This window comes from Thamnophis sirtalis, unplaced genomic scaffold (genome assembly GCF_051295495.1).
Source record: "Thamnophis sirtalis isolate CommonGarterSnake01/CBP01778 unplaced genomic scaffold, rThaSir2_p1.2 scaffold_1, whole genome shotgun sequence".
Classification (NCBI taxonomy): Eukaryota; Metazoa; Chordata; class Lepidosauria; order Squamata; family Natricidae; genus Thamnophis; species Thamnophis sirtalis.
The window spans coordinates 145,684,126-145,700,848 of NW_028261381.1; positions in this window are offsets into that span (position 1 = coordinate 145,684,126).

Consider the following 16,723-nt stretch of genomic DNA (forward strand, 5'->3'; position numbering starts at 1 on the left):
GTAGTGGATCTGAATACTTGAGAGACCGCCTCCTGCCGATTACCTCCCTCCGACCAATTAGATCAGACAGATTGGGCCTCCTCCGAATTCCATCCGCCAGTCAATGCCGACTGGCAACTACTTGGAGGAGAGCCTTTTCAGTAGCAGCTCCGACCCTGTGGAACGACCTCCCCGTCGAGATTCGCACCCTCACCACCGTCCAGACCTTCCGCACAGCCCTTAAGACCTGGCTATCCCGTCAGGCCTGGGGATAAGTTTCTAATTCGCCCCACCTGAGTGTTGAGTGTTGAATGAAAGTTGTGTTTTTACTGTTTATTTTATTCACATATTGTTTATGTCTCTGTATTGCACCCCCCTTTTCCTATGAATGTAAGCCGCCCTGAGTCCCCTCAGGGAAAAGGGCGGCCTATAAATCCCAAATTAAAAAAAATAAAAATCCAACATCAACTGTGCTGGTTGGGGAATTCTGAGAGTTGAAATCTACACATCTTAAAGTTTCAAAAAACACTTCTTTAGCCCAATCTTGGATGCAATGTATTTATCACTTGATCACAATTTTAACCAATATTGGTTAACTATTTAAAGCAGTATCTAACCTAGTCATTAAGCTGGTAAACTTCAGACAACAGATAGCATTGAAATAAGACACATTGTTCCTCCACATACAAAAACTGCTCTCTGCAATGAAAACTGGAGGAGAAATTCTAGCTCTCTTTTGGGTCTGAATGGATATCTTCATGTAGAGAAGCAGAATGTAGGAGACTGACTTGTGTGGTGCTTTTGTAGCACCAAGTGCACCTTGTGCTATTGCCAAATCCTTTTTAAATAACAGCAATAGCAGTGTCTTCTACGATGAAATTCAGATAAAATTCAAATTCCTTTTTGCCATTATGGAGTCCTGTGTTTCCCACCCTTTCCTCCACTTTCTGCTATTGTTTAGGTCATAAAGCTTCTCTTTGTCTCCCTATAGAACAGGATCATTTTGCTGCCTCACTGATGAATTTCCATTTCTACAGTGTGCCTAAGTCTTATCAATTACAGCTTCCTTGCAAAGAAAGATGTTCTTAACTTGTCTGAGCACCTGTGTACCCACTAGGGAGAAAGCTGGGCGGATTAAGGGTAGGAGATCACTAGAAATGAATCTTTGTTCTGGGATCAGCCAGTAATAGGGTTTTATGTAGAAGGAACAAACAAATTCCTTGGAGATTCTGCCCAATTATATCCTCTATTAGGAGGAAAAGAGTTTTATTGCATTTTGATTTGGATCCTGCATCTTTAAGTGAAGTGATAAACACATGCCTTCCTGATACTAATGGTTCTTGCTATTATTTTTCACATTAACTGAACCCTGTGGTACAGACTAGTTAAATGTTTCTTATTTTTTTATAAATAAATTTTATAAAAAAGGATAAGGGTAGAATACAAACTTATTATTAAAGTGTGGACTCTATCCTTGCATTTTTCAAGAGGATAGTGCTTATATTTTTAATAAATAGTTTATACCGATTGTTGCCATGATAATCATAGACAAGACAAGCAGGGCTGATAAGAAACTACTGAAAGGTTTTGTTTTTTATTTGTTTTTTTAGTTTTTATTTATTTATTTGTTTATCAGTTTTATAAATCACCCATGTCACTCACAGAGCAGACCTGTGTGGTGTACAATTAAAACATAAAATGACTGTAACTTTGTTGCTTGTATCCTTATGTTTTATATTGATATTGATTGTTTCCCGATTGCTTATTTGTATCCTACGACTATCATTAAGTGTTGTACCTTATGATTCTTGACCAATGCATCTTGTCTTTTTATGTACACTGAGAGCATATGCTCCAAATACAAATTCCTTCTGTGTCCAATCACACTTGGCCAATAAAGAAATCAGTCAATCTGTCAGTCAATCAGTCTGTCTGTCTATCTATCTATCATCCATCCATCCATCCATCCATCCATCCATCCATCCATCCATCCATCCATCCATCCATCCAAAAACTGTATATAATATTGTATTAGGAGGCAACATCTCAAACAGGCACACAAAACAGAATCTTCCCATTTGTTAGTGTCTTTTGGACTACATTAAAAAAGTCCTTATTCAGTAAATGTCCTAATTGTCTTAATTGCTTTCCCTTACCTTAAATGTCATAATCATACAAACAAATCTGATTAGCTGGATCGAATATAATATCATTTTAAGCACTGTGTTATCCCCAGTTGGGTAGGTGACTAACAGAAATGATAATCCTTGCCGTATTATTTAAGACTCAAGTAGTGGTTAGAAAGTCCAGAAAGCAAGAACCCATAGCATTTGAGGACCAAAATATCACATAAGGGGTCCATCTGCCACTCTGATGCAGGGCTTGGGGACAGAAATAACTTTTAAGGACTTGGAGGGAATAGCATTCCAGAGAGCAGGTGCCATGTCAAGAAAATATAGTGGTAAGTTTAGCTCATTAAGCGGAGCAAGAAATGACACTTCTTTTAAATGTTGCAAGGAGTAATCTAGTGCAGGTGTGGGGGAATTGCACTGCAGTGCATTGCATTATGGTGACAGATAGGCTGAAGTAATTGATGAGTGGATAGATAGGTAGCAGGTCCCACTCATTTTCAAAGATCCTATATTTTAGTCCCCCCCCCGCCCGTTTCCCTTTTGTTTTTCTCTTGTTCTCTGTCTGCTTTCTCTCATGCAGCAAAGAAAGAAAGTCCCATATATAATAATCATTCTTATCTTTCTAGTGAACTTCTTTATGGGAAAATCTTCATCTGTGACATGGACATATTTCTACATATTTTATTAACTGAGCACTCTGTATGAAGTACTGAAGATGATGAAGTTCGTAAGATGGGAAGAAATGTATAACTCAATGTCATCAGTGTACTGATGTTAAATAATATAGGGAATAATATAAGAAAGAACACCACGCCTCATGGCACCTACCTACTGTATCTCAGGTAGTGGATATAATTCTAAAAAACAGATGACAACCCCAATACCTTTATAAAAGATTGGACAAGGCCATCATGTACTAGGTCTCATCAGATAAGCAATGATTAAGCAAGGGATTTATTAGCAAATGAACTATTTGCTAATAAATACTTTTGCTTAATCATTGAACTACCCATGAAATTGCTTCAAAAATCCCCAAGGGATTTTGGAAAATTTATGAATTCAGGAGAAGTCCATTTTAATAGTTTTCCACTCTTGCAGGAGCCTAAGACTTAGATGATCTACAATCTGACCAGAAAGAAGTACAGGTTGTATCTGCCTATGTGTGACAAATTTCTAATTATTTGTGAGAAACCTTTTGTTGCCATAGTAGCCATGAACTCCTGAATAACACCAGATGCCTTTCCCAGGGATGAAGACAGTCATCACTAAAGGCCAATAGCTTTGAAGATTTTCTAGGAGCAAATAATATCTAGGAGCAAAAATATATAGGAGCTTGTGAAGAGCTGTGGCTGGACAGCTAGGAATCTATACAACAGTCGCAGTGGTTGCATATCTCTATGGCCAATTTCCATATACATGAGGCAATATTCTTGTTATTGTGAGACTTTCATGCATGACCATGGCTATGCACCCCACCTCTTCTCCTGTCCTCGGTGTCATGACTGCTGGTGACTTAAAACCTGGAAGGATAGATTTACAAGAGAGTTACAACAACCCTGTTACTGTCAGTAATAAACACTGAGCGTTCATATTTATCTGTCACGGTGTCATAGGCTCATAGGATTTTATTCTACACATTTCTGCCCTTTACTAGCAGTAAGTAGTCTTAAAGGAGGGGCTTAACAACTTGGCCACCTGAACCAAGGGCTCAGGATTAAAAGAAGGGAGCTATAGGCAAATGATTCATTATCTCCCAAAATGAAATTCTGCAGTAACAGGATTATTAAACCAGTGCCTATTTGTATAATAGGGAGGCAGTGGCTCAGTGGCTAAGATTCTGAGCTTGTCGACCAGAAAGTTCAGCAGTTCAAATCCCTTGCGCCACGTAATGGAGTGAGCTCCCGTTACTTGTACCAGCTTCTGCCAACCTAGCAGTTTGAAAGCATGTAAAAAATGCATGTAGAAAAATAGGAACCACCTTTGGTGGGAAGGTAATAGTGTTCCGTGGGCTTTCAGTGCTTAGCCATGCCGGCCACATGACCATGGAGAAGTCTTTGGACAGCGCTGGCTCTTTGGCTTTGAAAAGGAGATGAGCACTGCCCCCTAGAGTCAGGAATGACTAGCACATAAGTGGGAGGGAAACCTTTACCTTTATTTGTATAACAGTATTTGTATGGCAGTATTTAACCTGAACATTAAAAGAAACATGGAATATTTTTTTCTACCATAAATCATTAAAAAATAATAATCCTATGTTTAAAATGTGATCCTTGCATTCTTTTCTAAAAGTGATTTAGGCTTGGCTAAACACATTACTTTACAAACCTGGAAAGCAAATAAAATTTGAAACATATATGACTAGGTGGTTTAAGATTTGATGTGATAATATTGAAAGATGCACAATATCCTAGTTTGATTAGTATCTGTGTATAGTGATATCTACACATATATACACATTTACTGTGTTCCCACATTACATTTTGAGAAATGTGATTTGCTACAGAGTGATCCCCAACCTTTCTGGCTCCATAGGTGGTGGTGGTGGTGGGGATGATTTCCTGTGCATGAGAGATGAAGCTTTGCGCTCTTGCCCCCTGTGTGCACAGCGCTGTTTGCAATAAGCTGTGGACTAATACCAGTCTGCATCCCAGAGGTTGGGAACATCTGCTATATAGTCAATACAGGAAGAAAAGGAGACATTTTATGATATGGAGACAGTTTAATTAATTATTTTTCATGTGACTTAATTATTATACATATTACATCTATTATTATTATACATATTAATTATGATACTTATTATTATTATGCATATTATTTTACTCAGTAAAAATGAGTGAGCAAGGAAACCTAAAAGGGCACAAAATATGATCACAAATGATAGAATTGAGGAAAGGTTAGCTGATAAAACCGTGAAGAGAAAATTGAATAAACCATTAATAATAAAATAGATTCCTTCTCCTTTCTCCAGGGAAGGCTTCCCTTTTGGACAACTTCCTCCTTTTTCTTTTTCTCCTTTTCTCGTTGCAGTTTCCTGTGCAAAATACTGTAATGCTCTGTCTTCTAAATGCTGTCTGCTTAGATGGGTCATTAATTAGAAATTTGAGGAGCTGTGTTTGAATTTAAACCTAATTGGAAATTTGTGAACCAAATGTCAGATCCTCAGATCCAGGTCACTGCCTCTGTGACACCTTGATATCTCTTTTACGCCTCACTTGAATGACCCATATTTTGTTCCCTCAATGGTAGATTACACTTTCAGGGTACACACAGAAAGGCTTTATTTAATTCTCTCTCTCTCTTCCTCCCTCCCTTCCCTCTCTCTTCCTCTCTTTTTTGATAGGAAGTGTCCTGTAAGAGCAGGCCAAGGATTCACCTATTTCAATGATTAATAGAAGGATTGAATATATTTGAGTCTGGCTGCTTAGATTTATAAAAAGTTAAGGCTTTCACTATTTTGTTTATGTTGGATTTATGTTGTTGGTTTTTATTATTGTGATGGGACATATTTGATGATTTGGAATTATTATAATACCTGTAGTATTCTAGCTTTTGCTGCAAGCCACTGAAAGATTCATGAGTGAAGCAGCAAAGAGGTATGTATAATATGTATAATAAATACATATATTTCCTTTGATGACTAGCCAGCATTTCTGGAAAATCTAATAGCAGAGTAAAAGGTAAACATTCATCTTCATATTTTACCCCTCCAGAAATTAGTGTTGAATAAAGAATTTGAAGTCCCAAGTGGCCTAAGTTCCTAAAAATTGGTATTCTAGACTTTTCTCCTCCTTCTCCATCCCAGCACAGAAAAGATTTATGCCAAAGCAGCATTCAATCAAAGTAATTTTCTCCTATTGATGCTCATACAGAGGAACAGAACTTCTCCCAATTCTTATGGGTTAGATGAATCAAGTATTCTGAAGCCGTAATAATCACAGGCTTCTATTATCTGTGGAAGTAGAAGTAATAAGTCATAATTTTTCAACATTACATAAAAAATCTTTGCCATAATAAAAGATGTTGGGTTTCAAAAGGCTTGGATAACTACGGTGATTGTTCCAGTCCCAAAGAATAATTCTGGTTTTGTATACTGCCTTGAAAATTCAAAAAAAGGAAGGTAGGACATATTTATTTTAACTAAACTAGCAAATAAATGAAAACAAAATGAGCCATTCTATCTTGGGTATATCATGCCTTCAAGCATGTCGGCCATGTGTTGAAGTTGTTGTTAGCCCAGCTGGTACTCTGTATTCAATGAGTGGGGGGTGGAGAGGAGTGTTTGCTTTGGCAGCACTGAAATTATGCAACCTGACAGGTGCACAATTCACTGAAACACAATATTTTATTGTGCCTCAATATGGTGAAGTTAGTTTCACTTTTACACGAAAAAAAGCAAGGACATAAATGAAGATGTATAATATTTATCCTGGGTAATTGGAACTAGATAACTTGCAACAACATTGCACTTTTTGTTTTTATAATTTGCTTTGCTGGGAAGAAAGCTAAAAAGCGGGAAGATAAGGAAGGGAAGGAAGGGAAGAAATCTCGATTATTTCAGAGCATCTTGCATTGCCAGAATCATTCATCCTTTTTTATGAGGCTCATTTCCTTCTGTACCCTTTTTTGCTGTTGTTGACTATGTTTTTTTTCCAGTTGCCCTAAATCTACGACTGCTTGGGGGGTGCTTAAGGAGCTGCTTCCCACTGATATATTGATTAGTCCTATAATTAGATCCCAAGTCTTTATATGGAATAACATAACTGATGTATATGGATGGCATTTGTTTGTTTATTTATTTATTTTGCAGAAATTACAGGGAGGGGAAGAATAAACTTGACTAATTCTTCATGGTTATTGTTGCCTTCTCACATTAGTAAGAGCAAGGGGGAAGAAGAATATCACTTGGAGCTTCTGTTGAATTAAGTTGGATTTCTAATACTAAATAATATTTGGAGAGTGATTTCAGATGTGTGTGTCTAGAATAACAGAATCAGAAATGATCTTGGAGATATTCTACTCCAACCCCCTACTCAATCATGAAGCTCTATACCACTTCAGACAAATAGTTTTCAATTTTTTTCTTAAAAACCTGTTGGAGCAGCCACAACTTATGAAGTCAAGTTGTTCTACTGAGATTAATTGTTCTAACTGTCAGTAAATTTCTCCTTAGTTCTAAGTTGTTTCTCTCCTTGATTAATTTCCATCTATTGCTTTATGCCCTGCCCTCAGGTCCTTTGGAACATAGGTTGACCCTGTCTTGTTCATGGTAGCCCTTAAATCAGGGGTCAGCAGCCTTAAACACTCAAAGAGCCACAAAGATCCTAACCGGAAGCCCCCGGTTCAATTCTGAAGCCGACCAGAAGTCCAGTTCCCCCACCAAAGAGTCTCCTCCTAGCATGGCATCCTTTTTCCTCTACCTGTCCTAACTGAAATCCCCATCAATTGTGGAGCCGACCAAAAACAGGGAGCTGCAGTAGAGGGATGAAAGAACCACATGCGGCTCCAGAGCCGCAGGTTGCTGACTCTTGCCTTAGATATTGGGGCACTGCTACCATGTCACCCCTACACTCCTTCATGCACAGACTTCTTTGTGCATGAGAAGTGAATCCATCTTTTGAAGTGAAGGGACTAGTAACTGTGGGTAGATAAACTTTAAAAACTTTTCAGAATCCATTTATATGTCAGATCTTACTCCTTTCAAGCTAGAAAGCCTGAGCCAAGTGTTTCCTAGGGTCCTTAGGGCTTTGGTGACAAATGTTATGAACTGCAGTAGCAGCACTCTGAAAATGATGAGCAGCTCAAATTGAGATTTCTCACAATGCTCAAAATTCCTGGTACAGCAACATACTAGGACATCTTAGGAAAATGACACATATAAAGCCTTTCATGGCATAGTATTGCATTATTTGCAAGACTACCACATCTTCCATGACCATGCTTCCTGTTCTGTCTTTGAAAAATGCCTCCTGCAGGAGTTGGATATGGCTAGTCTAGAGAAAAGGACTAGGGGTGACATGATAGTAGTATTCCAGTATTTGAGGAGCTGCCATAAAGAAAAGTGGGTAAAATTATTTTCCAAAGCATCAGAAGGCAAAACAAAAGACAATGGATGGAAAATAAACAAGGAGAGAAGCAACCTGGAATTAAGGAGAAACTTACTTACAGAACAATTAACCAGTGGAACGACTTGACTTCAGAAGTTGTAGGTGTTTCATCACAGGAGGTTTTTAAGAAAAGACTGGACAGTACCTGTCTGAAATGGTGTATGGCAGGGGTCTTCAAACTTTTTAAACAGGTGGCCAATTCCTTAGACTGTTGGGGGCTGGCTTGGCTGGATGGGCATGGCTAGGTGGTCATGTGACTGGGTGGGCGTGGCTAGGTCATGTGACTAGGTGGGTGTGGCCAATTTATCAGTGCATTGAGCAATGCACACAAATTAAACTTTAATTTGTTTTGCTCCTGGGGGTGTTTTATTTGCTTTTGTTTGCATGTTGGTCTTTTGGTTGCCTTTTCTTTTTACTAGATCATTTTTTAGTTGTTTAGGAGTCTAGTGGTCCACTGCAGGAAACTCAGTTTTGCAGCAATTCTTCTCAGCCCCAAGAAACTTGAGAAATCTCTATCTGCCTCTCTCTTTCTCTTTTTCTCTCTCTCCCCCTCTTTGTTTGTCTATCTATCTCTCTTTATCTAAGACGCTGAGCTTGTCAATCAGAAAGGTTGACAGTTCAGTAGTTCGAATCCCTAGTGCCACGTAATGGAGTGAGCTCCCGTTATATGTCCCAGCTTCTGCCAACATAGCAGTTTGAAAGCATGTAAAATGTAAGTAGAAAAATAGGGACCACTTTGGTGGGAAGTGTTCCATGCGCCTTCGGTGCTTAGTCATGCCGGCCACATGACCACAGAGATGTCTTTGGACAGCGCTGGCTCTTCAGCTTTGAAATAGAGATGAGCACTGCCACCTAGAGTCAGGAATTACTAGCACATATGTGTGAGGAGAACCTTTACCTTTTATGCATTATTTTATTCTTCTATATTATATTTATTATGACCTTGGAATTTCTCTATTATTATACTCTAACTTTATTTAATTAGGTAGAATCTCTATTCTCTATATTTATTAGTAATTTTCTTTACCTAAACAATGAGAACTTAACTTTATGCCTTCTATCACCACCTATCTATTTCCTTATATAAACTAAACCATTGTCTCTACTGCTATCATTCCGTTCTTAAAATGTATTATTCTCTTATCTTCAAGTCACTTCTCTGGTTTGTTCTCCTTCCAACTGTCTGGAAGGAGGATTGGTTGCCATTAGCTGCTCTTAGCCCTTTTTAAAAAATTGTTCTAAGACAGTGTTTTTCAACCACTGTGCCGCGGCACACTAGTGTGCCGTGACATAGTGTAAGGTGTGCCGTGGGAAAAACACTTTATATATAGTCAATATAGGCACAGAGTTAAATTTTTTTAACATTTTCTAATGGTGGTGTGCCTCGTGATTTTTTTCATGAAAAAAGTGTGCCTTTGCACAAAAAAGGTTGAAAAACACTGTTCTAAGATATCCATCACTGTTTTTCTCCAGTACATATAAAGCCATTTCTGTCCTGTGTCACACTTCTCCCTGGTCCCTGTTGATATTTTTTCTCCTGCTAGTGCCTGGAACTCTAGAGTTTTGGTAATTTAGTCACTTCTGTACAGTGGGTGAGTGCAACATTCTCTTGCTACTGCCTTTTGGTCAACCTTCATGTATCCCCTTCAGCTCTGTCTCAATGCATTCTTAAGACCCCCTGGGACTGTGTGCTTCTGCCCTTTGGGAAGGTGTCACTATTCTTGACTGTTCCTAGTATATATAAACATCCTTCCTCAACCCATTGTAGATCAAAGCTGTTGAACAACATGTTCCAGAATTCCCAGCAAGCATAATCATTAAAATTCTAAAGAGTTTGTGGTTTATTATATGACCTCAAGTTCGAAAGGTTGTTTTGAAGACCCATACATCTATCTATAAATAGAGATATGAATTAAATTAGCGGCCTATTCATTTGATGGCATATACAAAAGCTTCACATAAATGAAAGGTGCAAATTGAATTCATTTAGTAGCTTCTGATTAAATCCTTTTGTCTAAACTTCCTCTTTTGTCAAAATGTGTCATGAACAAACAACATTTGAATAGCATAGTAGGAATACTTCGTGGTAGTAAGAAATTAAGAGTTCAGAGATCAATCACAGTACTGGAGAATAATATAATTATTGGGGAAGAAGAGAAATATCACTGTGTATAAAACCAATTTTTCTGGAACAGCTATTATTTTATATACCTTAATTTCATAATTTGAACTTGGGGTAAAGGCATCTTTAGTGAGATTTACATTTACTTAAACTGAGAGACATCAGAGCTGTAAATCAAAGAACTACCTTTTCTAGAAGCTTAAAAAGTGCCAATGGGTCAAGTAGAAGATATAAAAACATTATGATGTGTTTGTTGGGGCCTTTCAAAGGAAAGTAATCAAGCAAATAGGGCAGCGAGGTGACTGAAATTCTGGGTAGACATCTTGAACATGTGCTTCAGTCAGCCAGCAATAACAACAAATAGCCAGAATTCTGCTAAACAAAAATTCCCATTTGATAATAAAAGACAAAAACAATTATTACTCGGAATTTGTGGATTACTGAAAACCCAGTATATTGCTATAGATTTCTATTTCTGATTGTTTTTTGTTTGGATTTCGAATATGTTGTTGTTAGTTGAGAAGTTGTATCCGATTCATTGCAACCCCATGGACAACATTGCTCCAGGTCTACTATTCTCTGGAGTCCATTTAAGCTCACACCTAATGCTTCAGTGACTCCATCCAGCCACCTCATACTCTGTTGTTCCCTTCTTCTTTTGCCCTCAATCTTTCCTAGCATTAGGCTCTTCTTCAGTGAGTTCTTTCTTTTCAGTAGGTGGCCAAAGTATTTGAGTTTCATCTCCAGGATCTGGCCTTTTAAAGAGCAGCCAGGGTTGATCTCCTCTGGGACTGACCAGTTTGATCACCTTGCAGTTCAAGGGACCCGCAGGAGTCTTCTCCAGAACTATAGTCAGGAGTCTTCTCCAGCAGGAATCTTCTCCAGCTCCAAGACTCCTACTACTATATTTTGAATATATTTAGCCATATTGATACTGAAAATCATAACACAATTTTAGTCTTTTTTCAAATTACCAAAGGGGAGGAAGTTTAACAACTGAAATCACCCTGATGACTCCCATGCCCATTGAACAGTTAAACTTCTCCTGAAGTATGAAAAACCAGGTCTGAATATTAGACTCAATTGTAGACACAAGTATAAAACTACCTTAATATTTATGACATTTCTATGAAGATTGCTTTAGTACATTTCATAAAATGAGGTCTTCTAAGTGTTTGAATGACAGCTCCCAGAATTCCGAGCCATGCATGGGATTGACTATCTGAGAAGAATTAACACATATGGAGGTCACCAGATGGCATTGCTTTAGGGAAGTAAAGATTGTTTAATTCTTTCAGCTTCCAAAAGTTAAATATGAATGGTAGCATTATGATGAGGGCAGAGCCAAAATGTGTCCCTTTTAAACATGTGTGTGTGTTCAGTATATCAGAATTGGAAGGGCCTTTGGAGTCGAACTGCCTGCTCAAGCAGGAAACCTATACCACATCACACAAATGGTTGTCCAATCTCTTTTTAAAAACCTCCAATATTGGAGCACCCACAACCTCTGAAGACAAGCCATTCCACTGACTAATTTTTCTAACTGTCAGTAAATTTCTCCTTATTTCTAGGTTGGTTCTCTCTAGTTTCTATCTATTGCTTCTTGTTCTGCCTTCAGATGATTGGAGAATAGGTTGACCTCCTCTTCTTTGTGGTAACTCTTTAGATATTGGAACGCTGCTATCATGTCACCCCAGTCCTTCTTTTCTTTAAATTAGACACACCCAAGTCCTGCAACCGTTCTTCACATGTTTTAGCTTCCAATCCACTAATAATCATTGCTGGTTTTCTCTGCACTCTTTCTAGAGCTTAAACATCTTTTTGATACTGTGGCCTCCAAAACTGAATGCAATTGTGCTCTAAGAAACCTAAAAAAATTGCTGAAAATCACTGGTTGCCTACCCTGGCTTTAATTGTTCATTTTAAAGGAAAAATGCAGGAAAAAAACAAGTATATTTTAAATAGAAAATGCATGCAGGAGTTAGCAGCCAGAAGGGAAAAATGTGCAGAATGACTTAATTGTGATGGCAGAAGAAAAAAACTGGAATCCCAGGGAACTGATTCCTTCTGTTTGCTGTGGAATGAAAATGTTTCTTTCCCAGTTCCTCTTTGTTAGTTGAAGCATTATTCATCTTTTATGTAGCAATGCTTCAGAAATCAATTTGTTCTCCAATAGAGACTCTCAATCACCATAAAAATAAATGTGAATAGTATTTTCTGTAAATAAATACATACATAAATAAATAAACAAATAAATAAATATTTATATTCAGCCAGGGGAGTGAATTTTTATATAGAGATACGATTAAAGCATAAAAACACATCTTTTGATTCAATGTGTGATTTGGCCATCATGCTACTAAATTTTCAGCCAATGTCAAGTGCTCAGATACAAGATGTTTGTCGCCAAGATTGCCTACTGAAGCTTAGCATGAGTATTGGAATAAATACAAAATAGATAAAGGTTAATTATAATAAATCTATTTAATTTAAATTACTTTAAAATAAATCAATTTCTGCTTTATGTTATTCCTGGATTTAGTTATGTCCTTTCTGAATATGGCCCCAAGAATAATACTGAAAGGCCAAGAAAGTCTCTTTAAATATTTTAAATAACTGTACAGATATTTGATATTTTAAAATTTGCTTCTGATTTTAATTTAATAAGTTAATCATTAGTTTTATGTTCTGTATTCATTATTGTAAGCTGCTTCCAGAATTTACATCAATGGAGAGGCAAAATATGCATCCAGTAAACAATAGATATTCTCTGAACTTAGTTGTTTGCTTGCAGATATTTCATTACACAACTAGGTAATATATTTGCACTGATAATGTTACCTAGCTGGGTAATTAAACATCTGCAAGCGAGCAAGCAAGTTCAAGAACATTAAAAACTCCAGTTTTTAATGATATTCTCTTCTTTTGTAACTATAAATGGGTGTGTCAAACACTTCAGAAATGATTCAAATAGGATAAATTTGCATGCAAGTAAACTTTTACTGAGGAGCACTGACACTGATGATGTTTCCTAGTTGGGTAATGAAACACCTGCATGCAAATGAACAAAAACTCCACTGTTCAACCAAAAGCTACAGCTATTGTCTTCTATTGGAAAAAGATAAATCTATCACATACAGTACTCTGCTATTTATAGAATCAATAGGAAGATTTTAAGGAAGAAGAGATATTTTTCCCGTTGTCTTGATAAAAGTGAAAGGGAATTTCAAGGACAATTATTAGTAATATCTTCAGTTTTTAAAGGGGTGGTATGATATTGGAAGATTCTTCAGTATGAGAATAGACCATAAATGCTATAATGCCATTTAATGTCACTGTCCACCAGAAGGGCCAAGGTCATGCTATTATTTTAGTACACTAAACATTCTTTTGATTATTAGCCCATAAAAAAGCTCTTTCAAAGACTCAAATGAATACAGCTGAATGGGAACAGTCTAGAGTCCAATTGGACTGGTGATGTATAACAAGCCACTTACCAACACTTGACAAGTGTAGATTTCAAGGAACAATAGAGTTTTAATTTGAGTTTCAGTCAAAATGCAAAGTCAGCTACATTTGTATTCAAATGTAAGCCAAATATTTTTCTTTCTCAACCATAACATACAAAGAGAAGACGGAACACGCAAGTTATTTAAATTACCTGGATGCCCATGCCAGATGTTGAGCTTGATTTGACAGCCTCTTTGTTTTTAATGTCTTCATTTGCCTGATTTATGATGGACTGTAGGAAAATTAGATTTAACAAAAGTCAAAATGGAGTAAATAGTAAAACAAAAAGTGTATGAATATATTATAATATCTGAACTAATCATCAGTTTCCTACTGAGTCTGGATACCTATCAGGTCTATTGTATATTAAACTAGCTGATAGCCCGGCGTCTCCTGGGTATTTATTTATTTATAGGGGGAAAATGTCTGGATCAAACCTAATTTCTAATGTTGGATTTCCCCCCTTACCAGAAGGAGCCCCCTTGTGGAGTACTGTAAAATTATTACCATGGTACCTCCACTGCACTGTACAGTAGAAGCCATTGTAAGCCATTTAAGGCACAACAATAGCAATAGCAATAGCAGTTAAACTTATATACTGCTTCATAGGGCTTTCAGCCCTCTCTAAGCGGTTTACAGAGTCAGCATATCGCCCCCACAGCCTGGGTCCTCATTTCACCCACCTCGGAAGGATGGAAGGCTGAGTCAACCTTTAGCCGGTGAGATTAGAACCACTGAACTGCAGATAACAGTCAGCTGAAGTGGCCTGCAGTACTGCACCCTAACCACTGCACCACCTCGGCTCTGTCTTAACAGAACACACACCCCGAGGGGTGTTAGGGGTGTCTTACCCCCACAGTATTTTTTTCCAGAGAGTAAGTCATCTGTGTACCAAGTTTGGTTGAAATTGCTCAAGGTGTTCCAGAGTTATGCCGCACGCGCACGCGCGCGCGCACACACACACACACACACACACACACACACTATTATATATGCAGATGACTAGGTCCCCATATTTAAAGCATAGTAACATGGTTCAAACTTTGTTGTTCTCACATTATTAAACATGTTGTGTGAGGAATGGAATTTTCCAGCCACTCATTTTTTTCTGTGAATTGTTACAGAGCTTAACAACCAAATCTAGGCCTTGACAAGCAGGGGCAGAATCCAAGTACAGAGAAACTTGCCATCTGCCTGGCCTGTGAAGGATTAAGAAACTGTTTCATTCGAAAAGTCTATAAAAGGGCAGTGTAGCCAGTCACCAGAGACCTGAAGTGAAGAAGGAAAAAGTTTTAAAAAGTTGCTGTAATAGTGCATTTTCAGAAACTGTAATGCACCAATGTCTTTCAGTCACTTGGAACGACACGTTTGCAAAGGAGAATACTCTGCCTCCAATTCTCTAAGGGTTTCACAGGCTGATTTTTGCGCAAAACCCTTTGCAAATGCTGTAGCTACCTAAAACTATCCCTTTAAGTGTATTACAATGAGAGGCAGAAAAACCATTTCTATTGATTACCACCCTCTCAACCTTCCTTCCTTTTAGCTTGGCATACAGATTTAAAATTCTCAAGAGCACCGAAAGATGACAAAATTATCTACACACATTCAGCATCTTAACGACAGACTTGAAATTCTCCTGAAAGCAGATCTGATACAGCTTGTCTTCTTGGATGACTTTAATAGCCCCACTATTCCTTTCCTCCAGCTGTCTTTTTGGTAAGTTTTGCCCAACAAACATCTGGCCCTGGCCAGACTGAGGGGTCAGCACTGTTAGAAAACTGCAGGAGACACTGGCAACATTACTTCCACCTAGGACTATTTGAGAAATTAAATGCTGATTAAAATTTGATTTGGAGGAGTTTGAGGAAAGTGTATGAGTATTGATGGAAGATTTTACCTCAAAGTATTGAAATCGTATTCTCACTCTTGTATGAGCCTTTTTACTTGAAAATAGTGTAAACACCTTTGCCCTTTAATGCCAATAATGCAATCTTGAAGGTTTGTAGAGACTGTTTTTTGTAGCCTAAGAATGGGTGGGTGGCCTACACTGCTTTATAAAGCATTACATTGTAAATGGGGTGGGAGAGGGGAGGGTTGAATTAGAGGAGGGGTGTCAAACTCAAGGCCCAGAGGCCAGATCTGGCCCATGGGGTGCTTAGATCTGGCCCATGGGGTGCTTAGATCTGGCTCACGGGGTCGCCCTGGAAGCAGCAAAGGATCGGCCCATGGTGGCTGTGCAGTGGTGGGATTCAATTTTTTTTACTACTGGTTCTGTGGGTGTGGCTTCGTGGGTGTGGCATGTGGGCATGGCAAGGGAAGGATACTGTGAAATCTCCATTCCCTCCCAACTCCAGGGGACGATTACTGCAAAATCCCCATTCCCTCTTGATCAGTTGGTACTCAGAGGAAGAGAATAGATGGGGGTGGGGCAAGTCAAAGGTGGTGTTTACTGGTTCTCTGAACTTCTCAAAATTTCTGTTACCAGTTCTCCAGAACTGATCAGAACCCGTGAGCCGTCAAATGCGTGCTCGACAAAAGCGCGCCGACAAAACCGCGGTGAGAAAACTGCAAGGTCGAAAACGCTCCCACAAAAGAGCGCCGACAAAACCGCACCCACAAAAGCACAATTAGGGTTAAGGTAAGGGTTAGGGTTAGGATTATTACGTTGTTTTCGACCTCGCGGTTTTCTCGCCACGGTTTTGTCGGCACGCTTTTGTCGAGTGCGCATTTGTCAGTGAACCCTCTGTGCCTCTGCCAGAGAAAACAGAGCTTGTGAGGGCCAAGTGCAGGTCTCTTGAGTTCTGTTTTCACTGGCAGATGGTCGCAGCCAAAAATGGAGCTTGGAAGCCTGTTTTCACTGACAGAGTCCTCGG